At 38.4% G+C, this 16576-nt stretch overlaps 1 protein-coding gene across 7 annotated transcripts in view; it reads left to right on the forward strand.

The window, feature by feature from the left end:
• The window catches only part of LOC121445373 (ectodysplasin-A), a 386169-nt gene that overhangs the window by 59987 nt on the left and 309606 nt on the right, over positions 1 to 16576 (forward strand). The window lies entirely within an intron of this gene.

The raw sequence follows: 16576 nt of genomic DNA on the forward strand, positions 1-16576 counted from the left end.
ATTGCTATTGTTATTTGTTTCTTTTTTTTAAGTGATTAATTTGTTTTTGACAACTACACACATATACACATTCACACACACACAATGTATTCTGATTATTCTAGTCCCCCTAGCTGCTATCTTCCCCTCCTCCCTGTTAACCTGTACTTATCAATTTTCATATCTCTATAAGATAAAGGCTAGCATTTTAGTAAAGTTCTGTTATCTTTGTGAAATTTTATAGTATTATAATAAAGAATAAGTAGTTTTACAGTTACCAAAACTCACTTTGAACAAAGGAAATCAGATTGATCAGTTTTTAAACTTTCTATTACAAGTTTCTATACTCTGCTATCAGGATTTGCATTCTCTTCTTACTGAGTATCCTTTGGCCTAACCTCTTTCATAGGTCTGTAGATTTATTGCTTTTATTTGAGCTTTTATTTGAGGAAATAAGAATACTTTATGTCTAAATGTTTATCAATAAAAATTAATTCAATTCTGCTATCCATTGTGATGCAAGAGATGAGCTCAATATTTGGCCTAGGTATTTTTTATCTTCCTGAAGAGAAGAAAATTTGATGGCACCTCACTTCACAGGTGCCTGGCCAGCTAGTGTAGCTCTATCACTAACTTTGCCTTGTATTTAGCATGTGAAGTGGGAATAATTGAAAAGCAAAATGGGATTATTTATTAGATTTTGATAGGTCATCTGTAGCCTTGTCTGATAGAAGTAGATTATAAAATACAGTCATAAATCTAATGACAGAAAAATACTCCATACTCCAGGTTCCACACCAATAGTGTCCCTTTAATCTTACCAGTAACCCTAACTCCAACCAGGAGATATATTTTTTCTTTCCATGAGATATAGACAATGAAAACTTCTGAATAGATAAAAAAATTATTTTTAAGGGGTGTGCCCTAACTAACTCATGTACTTTATTGCCGCACCAGCACGGCAACTGTAGTTCTTCTGAGTGAGAGACATCAGGATTAACACACAACACAACTTCAGGTTCTGCAGACAAGCCTGTATTCCACTTTCTCACACAGTATATATAGCCCTCAGCAGGAGAGGCCAAGCCAGCAAAAGCAGGAAGCTCATCACAGTAACTCACATGGTTTAGGGGTAAACATCCTTAAAAACATTGTTGAAAACAACAGATTGGTCCTGTTTTTGTTCCTGTTTTCAACCAACCACAAGACTGCAAAACAGATCAAGTGGGGGTGCGAAGGTCTGTCCTCTAGGGACCCAACAATTCTCCCTTTTTTATTTTAAAAGCATGGGAGCCCCTGTCTTAGGACTCCCCCAGATAGAGACGGCTATGGGAGGCCTTAATCCCTGTCTTAGGTGAGCTCTCTATACCAGGACAGTTGCCCGTCGAAGGGATCCCTCATGACGTCTGAAGCATCTGCAGCCAGACTTGGGGTGCTTCCTGATTACTGTAACACAGCCCGAGCAACACTTGTTGAGTGACAGTGTGCTGTAGTGGGATTGCTGCATAAAGCAGCAGAGAATCTAAAACCAGATAACCCCAATAGCAATATCAGCATTACAGACAATGGCTGGACCCAGCCCCCCCAAGCTGGGCCATGGCATTTCACTGACTGGATCCAGACACAGCAGGGACCCGTGTGCTATTAATACTAACAATATGATGAGCTGTCTTCAGGGTAAAATTCAAAAAGGAGGAATTCCAATGGCCATCCAAACATGTATTCAACTGTTCAACCACATCAGAAGCACCCACAACATCAGCAGGTGCAACGCAAGCTACACTACAAGAATAAGAACAAGACACCCGCCACAGGAGCCAAAGGGAATCCACCCACTCCTGCTAAAGCTCAGTCCATAGATCCAAATTCAAAAGTCCAAGTCCAGTATGAGAGTCCAGAGCATTTTGTGTCTGCAGGGCCCCACCAACGTCCCCAGACAGCATAGTCTCTGCAGTCACAGCCATCTGTGAAATGGCAATTCCAGCAACCGTAGCTGCAGTGGCAGCAACAGCAATAGCAACAATTGCAGCTGTTATCCCAAAGTCTCACCACTGTCGATAAAGGTTGATCTCCTGACATTCTTTTTTTTAAATTAATTTATTTATTTATTAAAGATTTCTGTCTCTTCCCCGCCACCGCCTCCCATTTCCCTCCCCCTCCCCCAATTAAGTCCCCCCCCACTCAGCCCGAAAAGCAATCAGGGTTCCCTGTCCTGTGGGAAGTCCAAGGAACCCCCACCTCCATCCAGGTCTAGTAAGTTGAGCAACCAAACTGCCTAGGCTCCCACAAAGCCAGTGCGTGCAGTAGGATCAAAAACCCATTGCCATTGAATAAATGGGACCTCCTGAGACTGAGAAGCTTCTGTAAAGCAAAGGACACTGTCGCTAAGACACAAAGGCAACCCACTAACTGGGAGAAGATCTTCACCAACCCCGCAACTGACAAAGGTCTGATCTCCAAAATATATAAAGATCTCAAGAAAATCTCCTGACATTCTTGAGACACCAGCACTAGCAGAGGAATCACAACAGGCACTCGAACAATCAAAGCTCCATCAGAACCGTCCCAGCAATTACTCAGCTTGCAGATCCTGAAGTAGAAGGAGCATCGCGATCTTCATCCTGTGTCACCAGCCTTATGCACTGCTCCGGCACCCAAATTGGTGTATCAACTCCTAGAGGAAAAACACATACAGCTCCCCTCACCTTTGCCAACAAGGGGGGTGGTTCCATCCATCTTCCTGTTTGCAGATCTTTCCAACGAACCCATCTTAGGCTCTGAGCCCTAACTTGTGTATGGCGCTCCATATGTGAGTGCCCTTCAGCATCCACAGCCAAAAAATTTAAAATAAAGAGAATGGTGGATAATTGAGTTGCTGGGGAGAATATGAACTCCCCCCTTTTTATTTTTTGAAAATATTGCTTGAGGGTCTGATAGGGACTTTCCACAATTGCTTGACCCATTGGGTTATACGGGATGCCTATTTTATGGGAAATTTCATAAAATGAACAAAAGGATGAAAATTTTTTGCTGATATATGCATTATCTGTCTCAATAACTTCAAGACTGTCCATATAGGCAAAAGGCAGATAGGCAGTATGCAATGGCATCTTTTCCTTGTTCTCCCGAATCAAGGATGCAAAAATTACTCCTGAAAAGGTGTCTACTGATACATGGACAAACTTAAGTTTCCCTGTGGCAGGCAGGTGTGTAACATCCATCTGCCCAATGGGCCCCCTTTTTACATTGTGGGAACTTTCCTGGTCTGGCAGTAGCTCCCTGAGGGAGCTGTGGCTTGTTTTGCTGTGGTTTGTTTTTTTTTCTTTTTTTCTCTTTTTTCTTTCTATTTTTTCTCTTCTCCTCCCTCTCTCTCTCTCTGTTTCTCTCTCTCTGTTTCTCTCTCTCTGTTTCTCTCTCTCTCTCTCTCTCTCTCTCTCTCTCTCTCTCTCTCTCTCTCTCTCTCTCTCTCTCTCTCTCTTGTCCAGGGGAACCACAGTTAAAGCAGGTTTTATCTCCAGTTGTCTGGGGTCCTCGCCTAGGCCTGATGGCAGCGGCAATCACCTGGCCCTGAATGAAGTGCCCATCAATATTCCAGCAGATCCGGATGTATTCATTTAAGCTTTTTGCCTTATGTGGCCTCAAGGCTTCTTTACAGTATTTATTTGCATTCTCAAATGACAGCTGCTTAACTATGGGCATAGCTGTGGTCATATCACCAAACAATCTCCCTGCCAACTGCAATAGCCTATCCACATAGTCCTGAAATGGTTCTGAAGGCCCTTGTAAAACTTTTGACAGCTGATCCCTCATGGCCTTGTTTGGCAGGGCTTTCCAAGCTTTGGTAGCTGAAGCGGCCATTTGTAGATGTACGGCAGGATCGAGCACAATTTGATTGGCCAAGTCAGCATAAGCTCTTGCTCCAGTTAGCATGTCTAGATTGTGCTGTGCCTGTCCTGCTTGAGCATTTAACCTAGCCCTTTGTAAACAATTTTCTTGATATTCTCCCCTCCACAGTAAGTAATCTTCTCCCGATAGTACTGCATGGCATAGCTGCTGCCAATCACTAGGTGTAAGATTCAATGCCACAAAAGATTCTACTATGGCAAGAGTAAAGGGGGCCTGAGTACCGTATGCTGCCGTGGCCTCTTTCAATTGCTTCATCTCCTTAAAGTTCAAGGCCACATGTTGTCTCAGCATCTGTCCTGGATTGTTTGGATCAGGTACTTCTATGACAGGAGCAACTGTGTGCCCGGTCTGAAAACAGACACTTCCTCTTCTGCCTGAGCCCTCTTTGGTTCCCCTGTCATCTGTCAGTCCCCAACGGGACTTCCTCCTTCCCCAATCCTCATTAAAAGCAGGTGGGGCTGACGGCACACATAAGGAATCCTTCGCCTTACAGCGCTTCAGCCTTTTCTGAAATACCTTAATTTCCTGCATTAGCTGTGCTTCCTCATCAGATAAACTATTCTCTGCACTAGAGCTGAGGCTGCCTGCCCCATTTTCTGACTCAGAGGTTATTGCTATCTGGTTTTGTGCCCAAAAGCAGGCAGACTTTGACACTAGCCTTGGTCCTGAGACAGATTCCAAAGTTCCCCCTGGTACCCCTGACATTTCCTTTCAGTCCCTATGCGACTCTTCCGGCAATTCTATGGACAGGCGAGTCTCCTCCTCCTGTATTTCTTCAAGCATTTCTTTAGCTGCGGTGACCTCTAGTCTCACTTTCCCTTTATCAGTAAGTAGGACATTGTGGACCAGGAGCCATAGTGAAAGGATAGATATAGGGACACTATAGGCACCCTCCTTTTGCAGCTGTTTCTGCAAATTTCTTTTTACCTGTTTCCAATCAGAGATGTTCAAACCTCCACCTGTCAAAAACTATGGGCTTGCTGTGGCTATATTCTTTTTTTTAAAGCAATAAATGCTGATTTTTATTCACATATTAGAGGAAAATCAGAAATCATGGATAAGTAAAAGGATCACAGGGCAGGGTAAATATGAGCCAAGTGTAACTTGGACAGTATTTGATACTGAGGAGACAAGAGAGTTACTGGTCTGAAAGAAAGAAAGTGGGTGGCTATATTCTTAAGAAAATCCTCTATAGTTCTCTATTTGACCGTGGTTCCTTGTTGCTCTAACAATTTAGCTATCTGATATGTCAGGTCTCTCTTACTGCTTGTGGATCCCATTTTTACCCAATCCATTCTTACCGGCCTAGGAAGACCCTGTCCGCTATGCCTTCTTTCCCAGATCTCAGTGGAACCTCCACTTTGCTGTGCCAGTACAGCAACTGTAGTTCTCCTGAGCAAGAGTAGTCAGGATTAACTCACAACACAACTTCAGGTTCTGCAGACAAGCCTTTATTCCTCTTTCTCACACAGTATATATAGCCCTCAGCAGGGGAGGCTGAGCCAGCAAAAGCAGGAAGCTCTTCACAGTAACTCACATGGCTTAGGGGTAAACATCCTTAGAAACATTGCTGAAAATGACAGATTGTTCCTGTTTTGTTCCTGTTTTCAACCAACTACAAGAGTGCAAAACAGATCAGGTGGGGGTGCGAAGGCCTGTCCTCTAGGGACCCAACACTTTATTAGCAATATGAGCTCAAGGGAATTGTTCAACTTCTGAAGTTCAATTTTCACATGTATAAAATATGGGTGGTTTAACAGAGTTATAAAAATTTAATATGCTAATTTATGTGTAGTACTTAAAAATTGTAAAGAGTCTTTGTCAAAATAATTTATTTTCTATGGTCCATCTGGATGTTATAAACAGTCCATTGAAACATTCTTAGACTTCATTTGGAATTTCAGGATATGGACTACCTAAGTTAAATCTGTTAACTTTTTAAAAAATAATATTTATTCTTTGAAATTTCATACATTTAAACAATCTATTTTGAACATATCCATCCAACAGTACCTCCCTTTTTTTTAACTTCTGTGCCTCTTCCTTGTCTTCCTTCCTATGTCACATCTTCTTTTTATTATTATTATTAACTCCCTGAGTCTGCTTAGTGCTGTTCATATGTGCAAGCCAAGCATAATTAAGTATAAGTGCTCATCTGTGGATGGGTCACCACATCAACCTCTCCAACCCAAATATACTGAATTTTTAAGATTTTTACAAACAAAGGTATTATTATTAACAAACCTTACTTGTTTACCCCATCCTGTTATTGAAACTAGTTCTGCCCAGCCCCTGGCTACACAATCATTTTATTTTGCTACCACTATGATCTCATGCAATCCTGGTCTGTCCCAGATAATATTTCCTACTTGAAATGCAGTAGAATCTTAACCAAAGCAACTATCTTACCTAAAAAAAATCATATCCTATTGATTGGTACAGTACTGTAATAACAGAAAGTATATCCAAAGAAAGGAAGACTATCTTAGATAATAAAGATTTGCGTCTCTAGGAACATGAATTATAGGCTCAATGTCCTTTATTTATGGCTAGAAACCAAATATGAGTGAGTACATCCCATGTTCCTCTTTTTGGGTCTGGCTTACCTCACTCAGGATACTGTTTTCTATTTCCATCCATTTGTATGCAAAATTCAAGAAGTCCTTGTTTTTTACTGCTGAGTAATACTCTAATATGTATATATTCCATACTTTCTTCATCCATTCTTCCGTTGAAGGGCATCTAGGTTGTTTCCAGGTTCTGGCTATTACAAACAATGCTGCCATGAACATAGTTGAGCATATACTTTTGTTGTATGATAGGGCCTCTCTTGGGTATATTCCCAAGAGTGGTATTGCTGGATCCAGGGGTAGGTTGATCCCGAATTTCCTGAGAAACCGAAACACTGCTTTCCAGAGTGGTTGCACAAGTTTGCATTCCCACCAGCAATGGGTGAGTGTACCCCTTTCTCCACAACCTCTCCAGCAAAGGCTATCATTGGTGTTTTTTATTTTAGCCATTCTGACAGGTGTAAGGTGGTATCTTAAAGTTGTCTTGATTTGCATTTCCCTGATCGCTAAGGAAGTTGAGCATGACCTTAAGTGTCTTTTGGCCATTTGAAGTTCTTAATTCATGTTCCTAGAGAAGCTAAATAAGGTGAATCCAAAGACAAACACATAGGCATCCTCAGGAATATTAACCTTCATCAGGCGATGAAAGGAGACAGAGACAGAGACCCACACGGGAGCACCGGACAGAAATCTCAAGGTCCAAATCAGGAGCAGAAGGAGATGGAGCACGAGCAAGGAACTCAGGACCACGAGGGGTGCACCCACACACTAAGACAATGGGGATGTTCTATTGGGATCTCACCAAGGCCAGCTGGCCTAGGTCTGAAAAAGCATGGGATAAATCCGGACTAGCTGAACATAGCGGACAATGAGGAATACTGAGAATTCAAGAACAGTTGCAGTGGGTTTTTGATCCTACTGCACGTACTGGCTTTGTGGGAGCCTAGGCAGTTTGAATGCTCACCTTACGAGACCTGGATAGAGGTGGGCAGTCCTTGGGCTTCCCACAGGTCAGGGAACCCTGATTGCTCTTCGAGCAGATGAGGGGGGGGGACTTGATCGGGGGAGGGGGAGGGAAATGGGAAGCGGTTGTGGGGACGAGGCAGAAATCCTTAATAAATAAATAAATTAAAAAAAAGGAAGATTTGCGTCCACTTTGGTGATACTACCAAACATTTTTATGGACCCAAAGGCTATTTTAATTGAAATATATAAAAGTTATATGTCTAATTCAATAATTAGGATAATAGATATTCATTGACTTTTCATTATATGATAAGCACAGTGAGTAATAAATACTTACAAAGATCATTGTTGAAGAACCCTAACAGTTCTTAAAACTATCCTATTTTTTATCTACATTTTTGCAAATGAGTAAATATACATATACAGACATTAACCCATTAAGGTTAACATAGATGACAATTGGCAGATTGAGGTTTCAAACTGACATTTGATTCTAGCACTGCGTTCCTAAACTTATTACATGGTGTCTCTCATGTATTGTGAGTGTGACTTCTAGAACATCCAAGAAAGGTTTGTCCTTCCTTCCTTTCTTTTTTCCTTTCTTCCTTCTTTCCTTTTTCCTTCCTTCCTTCTTTTTTTTTTGAGACAGGGTTTTTATATGTAACAATACTCCCTATCCTTGAACTTGCTCTGTAGACGAGGCTGGCTTGAACTCGTTGAGTGCTGAGATTAAAGACATGCACCACTATCGTTTGGCTGAAAGGTTGTCTCTTAGTCCACCTAAATAAACTCAAATATTTCAATTTATTTTTTCTTGAGGCAGCCTTTTCTATTATGTGACCAATTAAATGGGTATTGAGAAAGATGTTGAAATAAAATCTGATGTTGTGTACACAGATTAACTCAAATACAATAATAGTCTATAACATCAATACCCAATTCTCACCAATAAACAGGTTATCCTGACCCCCCCCATATAGAAACAAGAAAGTAAATGGCATCATAGATTAAATGGATGTAGCAGACATCTACCAACCATTTGAGCGAAACACTGAAGAATTCATTCTTCTTGACAGTCTATGGAATGTCTTTTAAAATAGATCATATATTAGGATGCAGAGCAAGTCCTAACAAATACAGGGAAATTAAAATCATTTGTTGTATTCTAGCTGACAAAAATAGAATAAAATTAGACATCAACAAGAAGAGAAACTACAGAATATATACAAACTCATAGAGTTTGAACAACATTATATCAAATGAAGAATGTGTCATTGCAAAAGTTAAAAATGAATTTAAAAAATAGAATCAAGTTAGACACAGGACACAGAGAAGCCAATTTGGTATTGGCTAAGAAGCATCCTCCCTGCTGGCTAGTTTTCACAGTACTGAAAGGTGTAATGCAGGCTGCTGGGTGTTAGGAAGCATCACCAACTTTGCACCTGTCAGTTGTAGAAATGACCATTGTGGCACGCTATGCCCACGGGTGTCATAGTATCACAAATGTTATGGGTATAATCAACTGCTTTCTGATTGGACTTACGGTCAGCTCTATGGAAGGAAGCATATGCCTCATATTACAAATATGGCTCTGGCAGTTTGAATTGTAATGGCTCCCATAGGCTTATATATTTGAGTTCTTGGTCATTAGGGAGTGAGATTTTTGACAGGGATTAGGAGGTGTGGAGTTGGAGTAGGTCTGGCCTTGTTGGAGGAAATGTGTTACTGGAGAGTGTGCTTTGGGGTTTCAAATGCTCAAGTCAAACCCAGTGTCACTCTCTTCTTCCTGCTGTCTGAAGATTCAGATGTAGAACTCTGAGCTCCTCCAGCACCATATCTGCCTACGTATGTCCATGCTTTCTGCCATGCTAGTAATGGACTAAACCTCTGAACTGTATGCCAGCCTCAGTTCAATGTTTTCCTTTATAAGAGTTGCCATGGTCATGGTGGCCCTTCACAGCAATAGAACACTGACTAAGACAATGATCAAGAAGCCATGGTGGGAGCACACAGACTCCAAGAATGAACCTACTAATATTATTTTGTTAAATGTTTGTAGTATCAAGCTACCTCTAAATTCTTATCTCCATACTTGTAGATTAGTGCACTTTTAAGACCTCATCAGAAAAGTTTCTTTGTTCAGTGAATGACAGTTAATGCAGAATGTCACAAGTGGTCAAAGTGCAGAGAGTAAATATCAGTGGAGCACTGAGCCACAAATTGGACATCTACATCACACCCACTCCTCAGTACTCAAGGATTATTGTACAAAAAAGGTCAGAGAGATCATAAAGCAAGAGGCCAGGGAAGACCAGAGAGAAACAGTGTCTTTTGGACATGATATGATAAGAGCTGTAGTTGCCTGCACAAAATCAAGCTAGTCACCATTCAAGCATGAAGTGAGAAGTTTTTTGATCCTGCACCCCTAACTGAGTTGATGGCTTCTGTGGGAGGGAGAGTCAGTTTTATTTAAGGGTGTGTCTTTGAGTACATTGACCATGCTCCAGTGGAAGGGCCTGCATTCAGAGGTGTATGGGCAGCACAAATTAGTGTCAATAAGATATTAAATTCAAACAAAATTAAACCCAGTACTTGAAGACAGCCTGGTCTACATAGTGAGTTCCAGGCCAGCCAGGGATACTTAGAGAAACCCTGTCTCAACAAACTCCAATAAACAAGCAAACAAACAGGTAATTAATTAATCAATTAAATATAAAAAGAGAACATAAAGTTGGAGAGACTAGGGATGTAGGAATGTCTCTGGGAGGAGTAAAAGGGAGGAATTGGGAGTGAATATGATAAAAATACTTTCTATAAAAATTTTAAAGAATAAATAAAATATATAAAAAAGTAAAGGAACGGAAGAGATTGCCTAGTGGTTAAGAACACTTGCTGCTCTTGCCTTATGGTGGTGATGCATGCCTTTAATCCCAGTACTTGGGAGGCAGAGACAGGTGGATCTCTATGAGTTTAAGGCCAACCTGGTCTACAGAGCTAGTTCCAGGACAGGCTCCAGAGCTACAGAGAAACCCTGTCTCAAAAAACAAAACAAACAGAAAAAAAACCCAACCAACAACCAAAAAACAAAACAAACTTGCTGCTCTTACAGAGGACCTAGTTTAGTTTCTAGCACCCACATCAGGTGACTTTCAACTGTAATTCCATTTCAGGGGCATCTGATATTTTCTATCCTTTGTGGGCACATTCACATTTGAGAATATACCCACATGTAGACACACACAAAAATAAAAAAAAATTAAAAAATAGTTTAAGAACAATATAACACAATCTACTGGATAAAATAAAGGAGTCCCAAGGGGGAATTTTATGGCTATAAATGCTTATCTTAAAAGAAAAAAAAAGATGGTAGATGAGATGACTTAGCAGGTAAAGGCGATTTCTGCTATAGCAGTGACCTGACACTGAGCCTCTGGAAGTAACTCCTGAAAGTTATCCTTTGGCCTTCACATATGCACCATGGCACATGTGCTACCTCTCTGCTTCTCCAAAATAAAGAAGTGGATGCAAAAGAAACAATCATATCTCAAATAAATCACTTAATTATGTACCCTTGGACTTTGAAAAATATCAGAACAAGTCAAACTTGAAATCAGTTAAATTGAAATAGTTAATAATAGTTCAGTGCTACTTTGGTATCAAAACCAGATTAAAGAGAAAAGAAAAATATAAAGATTTATAAAAGCTAACTTTATATGTTCCCTCTTATTTGTGGATACTAGATCCTAAACTTTTGATTTGAGTATATAATCTGAAGTAATCAAAGAAGCCAGGAATATAGAAAGGGATAATTGGGGGAGTACAGGAGCTCTAGAGAGGGGGATAGTGGAAAACAGGTACAACAAAAGGGATAATGACAAAATGGGGAGGACTTGAACTGGCTAGGGGGCAGGAAGAGTAATACAGGGAGAGAGGGAGGAAAGAGAGATAAGTAGCACTAAATTGTTTGAAAAAGCTATGGGTAAACATTTTTATAAGCTTACTTAAAGATACACCCTCCATTGACCTCTGGCCTCCATATGCACACTACACCCACAAATCTGTGTGTATCCTCACGTGCAGATATGCACATCCAAATATCCATAAAACATACACACACACAAAGATGCCACCAGAAAACTTTTAGATCTGATTACACTTTGACAAATTGGCAGTGTACAAAATTAACATATAAAACTCAGTAGTCTTTCTATATTTATAACAATTATGTTTAGAAAGAAATCAGAAAAGCAGTTCCATTCACAATTGCTTCAAAACAAAATATCTTGGAACAAATTTAACAAAGAAAATAAAAATATCTATACTGAAAATTTAACACATTGAAGAAGTTGAAGTATTAGATAATGGATTGGTGGAACAGAGTTCTTATTGTGAAAATGTCTAAACAACTTAAAGAACCAGTAGACTCAATGCAATCCCCATCAAAATCCCTATTCCTTTCATGGAAATAGATTTAAAAAAATCTTAAAAATCACATACAAGTGACCATGGATAGTCAAAGCAATCCTGAGCAAAAAGAATAATACTGGATTGATTACCATACCTAATCTCAAGTAATATTCTCAAGCCATGGTAAGAAAAACAGCCTGGTACTGGCATGGAAAGAGATATGTAGACCAATGGAGTAGAATAAATGAGCCAGATATTAACTCACATAGCCACAGCCCCGATTTTTGACGTGTGCCAACAATATACATCAGAGAAAAGACTTTTTTTTTGACAAATGGTACAGGGAAAACTGAATATCCACATGTAGAATAATACAAGTAGATTCTTATCCCATAAAACAATCAACTCTGAATGGATCAGAACTTAATGTAAGCCCTTTAATTCTGAAACTGTTAAAACATTGGGGCACAGACAAGGACTTTCTCAAAAGTCCTAAAGTCACCCAGGGAATAGTTTAGTTTCAAGAGCTTACAAATGGGACTTCAAGAAATCAAAAAATCTTCTGTATTGAAAAAGAAACAGTTCATCAAGTCTGTACAATGGGAGAAAATCTTTGCATGCTATATATCTAGCAGAGGAATATTGTCAGGAATATACAAAGAACTGAAAATAAGACACAACAAGAAATCAAGCAGACCAATCAATAAATTGGGTAATGAAACGAGCAAACAATTCTCAAAAGGTGAAATAGAAATGGTCAAAAAACATGAAAAAAATGGCCAAATTAATTAGCCATCAGAGAAATAAAATATAAAATTATATTGAGAGTTTATTTAAAAATAACAACGAATGCTGGTAAGAATGTAGACAAATTGTACTGGCTTTTTGGGATCCTATTCTATTTGAATTCATACATTCCTAAGCCTGGATGTAGTGGGGAGGGCCTTGGACTTCCCACAGGGCAGGGTACCTTGCCCTCTCTCAGGACTGGAGGGGGAAAAGGGGAGAGTGTGTGGGGGAGCAGGAGAGAAGTGGTAGGAGGGGAGGAAGTGGAAATTTTGATTGGTATTATTTATAAAGTAATAAAAATGTACATTATAAAATAAAAATGTGATGACTTTGTATGCTAATTAACATAAATGAAAAAGAACTTCAGTACAATATATGTATTACTGAAATAAAAATGAAAAAATATAAAAAAAGAATGTAGACAAATAGGAACTTATACACACTGCTGGTGGGAAGGTAAACTAGTCCAACCTCTCTGAAAGTCAGTATGGAAGTTCTGCAAAAATCTACAAATAGATGTCGTACATAATGCGGTTATTCCACTCCTGAGGATTTATCAACATATCACCTGAGTATCAATATGTATTGTATTACTGTTTGCCATATCTAATTTATTGAACTATCCATGTATCTAAAATTAGAGGAGTGAGTAAATAAAATGTGGAATATAAATACAATGGAGTTTTTTTTTTCAGCCGCAAAGAACAAAGTCACGTCCTTTGTGGAGAAATGGATACAACTAGAGATCTTCATATTAAGTATAGTAAGTCAGTTTCAGAAAGACACACTTGCTTTCATTTTTGTTTCTAGGTTTTATGTATGCACGTATGCCAACAATAAGAGTGAAAATGTGTAGGGACAAAATGGACTAACGGAAGGAAGCATTAGTGAGAAAGAGGAAGAAGGGTATGGGGGTGATGTTCTTAGCATACAAAATATAATTGTGTGAGAATATCCTTGTTTATGTAGCGCAGTACCATGTACAATGAGTACATAAATTGAAATTTTAAAAAGTCTGATACTTAAACATTTTTATTACATTAATTTTACGGTATGAGTGAGCACATGGATCCCACAGTCACACGTGGAAGTCAGAGGACAACTTTTAGGAGTCAGTTCTCTCCTTCCTCTATGTGGGTCTCAGGAATTGAATTCAGTTGAATTCAGGTCCTTGAGATTTTTAGCAAGTGTCTTTGACAAATGAACAATCTCACTAGCGAAAACAAAAAAGCCTGATACCTTTTAAATGGCAATACAGATATAAAGCATTTAAGAGGTGTTTAGAGATTGTCTACTGTATCCCCTCCATGTTACAGATGAGACATTTCATTCTAATGAAGACAGGTGAATAAAATTTTATAGGACTTACTGAAGTTTGCTTGTCTGAAACCTCTGAAATAACTCTGTTCTATATTTTTCAGATAATACTTTTAGTATTTAAAATAGCCTTTTTTTTATTCTTCTCAACTTTTCTTTCATGCCAAGCATACATACCCAGTTTTTCAATTCCTTTATAACATGAATGATTTTCAGGCTGAATCATTCTGAAAAGCCATTCTGGATCCTGGTCCTAATCGATTATTTCCTCATTTAATTTGCAGTATGCAAAACTAACCCCATATATGCTTCTGAGATTGTTTATGCAGCCCCACCTTTTTTAAAGTCACTTACTAAAGAATTTTTTTAGTAAAGTTAGTATAGACTGTTGATGCTGCAGACTGGTCTGTATTTATTTCCCTTTCCTTATTATCAGATGAAAGGAACCATTTGAGACAACAAGCATATCTGAAATCATAGTTCTGAACACTAATTCAGTAATTATTTTCTTCAGCATAGATTGCTAATATCATGAGTAGTCTTTTTCTTAAACACTGATTTATTGGAAAAATGAAATGGCAGACATAATTTTGTTCTAGATATTTTATTCTCCTAGCTATATTGATTGGTTAAATTATAAACACCAGCATTTCCCACATTTGCTATTCATTTTTTTAAGGTAGACTAGCTTATGCGTCATTGACATCAAATAAGATTGTAAAGCTGATCACTACCTGAAGCCTAGGTGTTGAAAGACTTTCTTTTCCAAGAAAAACTAGTATTGACCCCCTGATTCACATAAAATGAGCTAATATGGAAATCAAGAGCATGTTGTTTCCTCACTATTACCCTGTTTCTGTGAATTCTAAGAGGAAGGGAGACAGTATCTGTGAAAAAAGCTGTAGGAGCCAGGGAAGCTCACCAGAGACAGTGTTAAAGAAACTGCAGCATGAATACAAGATCAATTTTATTATAATATTGTTATTTGCACTTTAGGACAAATTTTTAGAGGATGAATCTTGAAGACTAGGGGAAACGTGCTGAGTAATGATTGAACATAGCTTTACTGAACTTTAGATTATGTCAAAATGTTTTCTCACATTAATGGTTAAAATCTATGTCTATATGTTACTGTTTACAAATGTTTTGCCCTTGACAAACCTGAGTTTACTAGAATGTCCTCTCTGTCCCTCTATTTCCTTATCTATGAGGAACTTTTGCCTAGCTTCCATGTTACCATATAGGGGAATCTACTTAGTTCTTCTTAGTTCTTTAAATTACTCTTACGACTTCATGTAGGACTAACTTGTGTAAATTGTGGTTATGTATGTCCCCCATTGTATTATATATCTTTGAGGTCAGTGTCTAGCTATTTTTCATCTCTATGACATTCATAGTTTCTGAATTTTAAACTTATTCTTTGCAATTATTTTAGTGATTTTCTTTTTTTTAGTGATTTTCTTTAAATTATGAATTTATATATTTTCTGATTTTAGGGTGAAAATTTTATTTAAGCATATACTTAAACAAGAGCTAACTAGGAAAAAGAAAAAAAAAACAGAACAAAGCAAGTACACCTGACAAGAGAGGTGAATTAGGAAACATAAGAAATGAAAAATTATGTGGGTAGTTTAAAATTTAAGCAGAAAAGTATTGATGACTATTTTAAGAAGTGTGAGGAAGAGGGCTAAAGGATATGACTTTGAGGTAAGTGAAAAATGGCTTAAGTAAGGACAGTAACACTGTTGGAGAAGATAAAAATTAGAATAGAGATGGGATAGAGAGAAATCAATATAAAAGTGCATTCAAGATATAGCTTTAAAAGCTCTAGTGGTGACTGGGAATGTTTGTGCATGCTTGTTGTTCCAACATGTGGACAGCTGAGACAGGAAGATCTTGTGTTCAAAGCCAGTCTGGGCTATATAAGTAGCAAGACCTTGTTTCAGTAAAACAAAACAAAACAAAAAACAAACAAACAAAACCTCAGTACTTAGTAACAGAGGAATTGCAAGGAAACATAGTGGTTAAGCACACATACCTAAGAAGCTCTGCCCCTTACTAGCTTTGAAGTTGATCAGGTTTTAATTTTCTTTGCCTTTAGTTTCCCCTTCTAGAAAATGGGTTTTATAGTACATTTTACAGGATTGTTACACAGATCAGATGAGGAAATACATGTTGGTGTAATGGTGTAAACATTCAGTAATTAGTTGCTATGAGTTGGAGTTGTATCTTTCAGAAGTTGATTTTCATTAGGGAAGTGAAAGGATGTTATACTCTGGGAAGGTCTGTCCAAATGTACTATAACAACTTGATGACATAAAAAAGAATTAAGTTTTTTTTTCAAGAATTAAATGCTAGTTTATGTATAACACATAAAAATATAGTGTTTTCCAATCTAGTATGTCATTTAGTCCACACTTCACTTTAACCCACCAAAACCATCCTCTGAAGATTTGATTGGTTTTAGCATGCTTACAGAAGAGCTGTTGGTTAAGCATAGTTAATCAGAGAGAGTTGGGATTGCCAATCCTATCACCTTGGTTCTTCCCCATCCTCTTATATTTCCTCCAAAATAATTTTGGGTTGGAAAGAGGTTAACTTTAGTCAAAATGCTTACCAGGGAATGAAGCAAACATGTTCAC

The sequence above is a fragment of the Microtus oregoni genome, unplaced genomic scaffold (assembly GCF_018167655.1).
Source record: "Microtus oregoni isolate MIOR12 unplaced genomic scaffold, Mior012 000180F_ref0000267, whole genome shotgun sequence".
NCBI lineage: Eukaryota > Metazoa > Chordata > Mammalia > Rodentia > Cricetidae > Microtus > Microtus oregoni.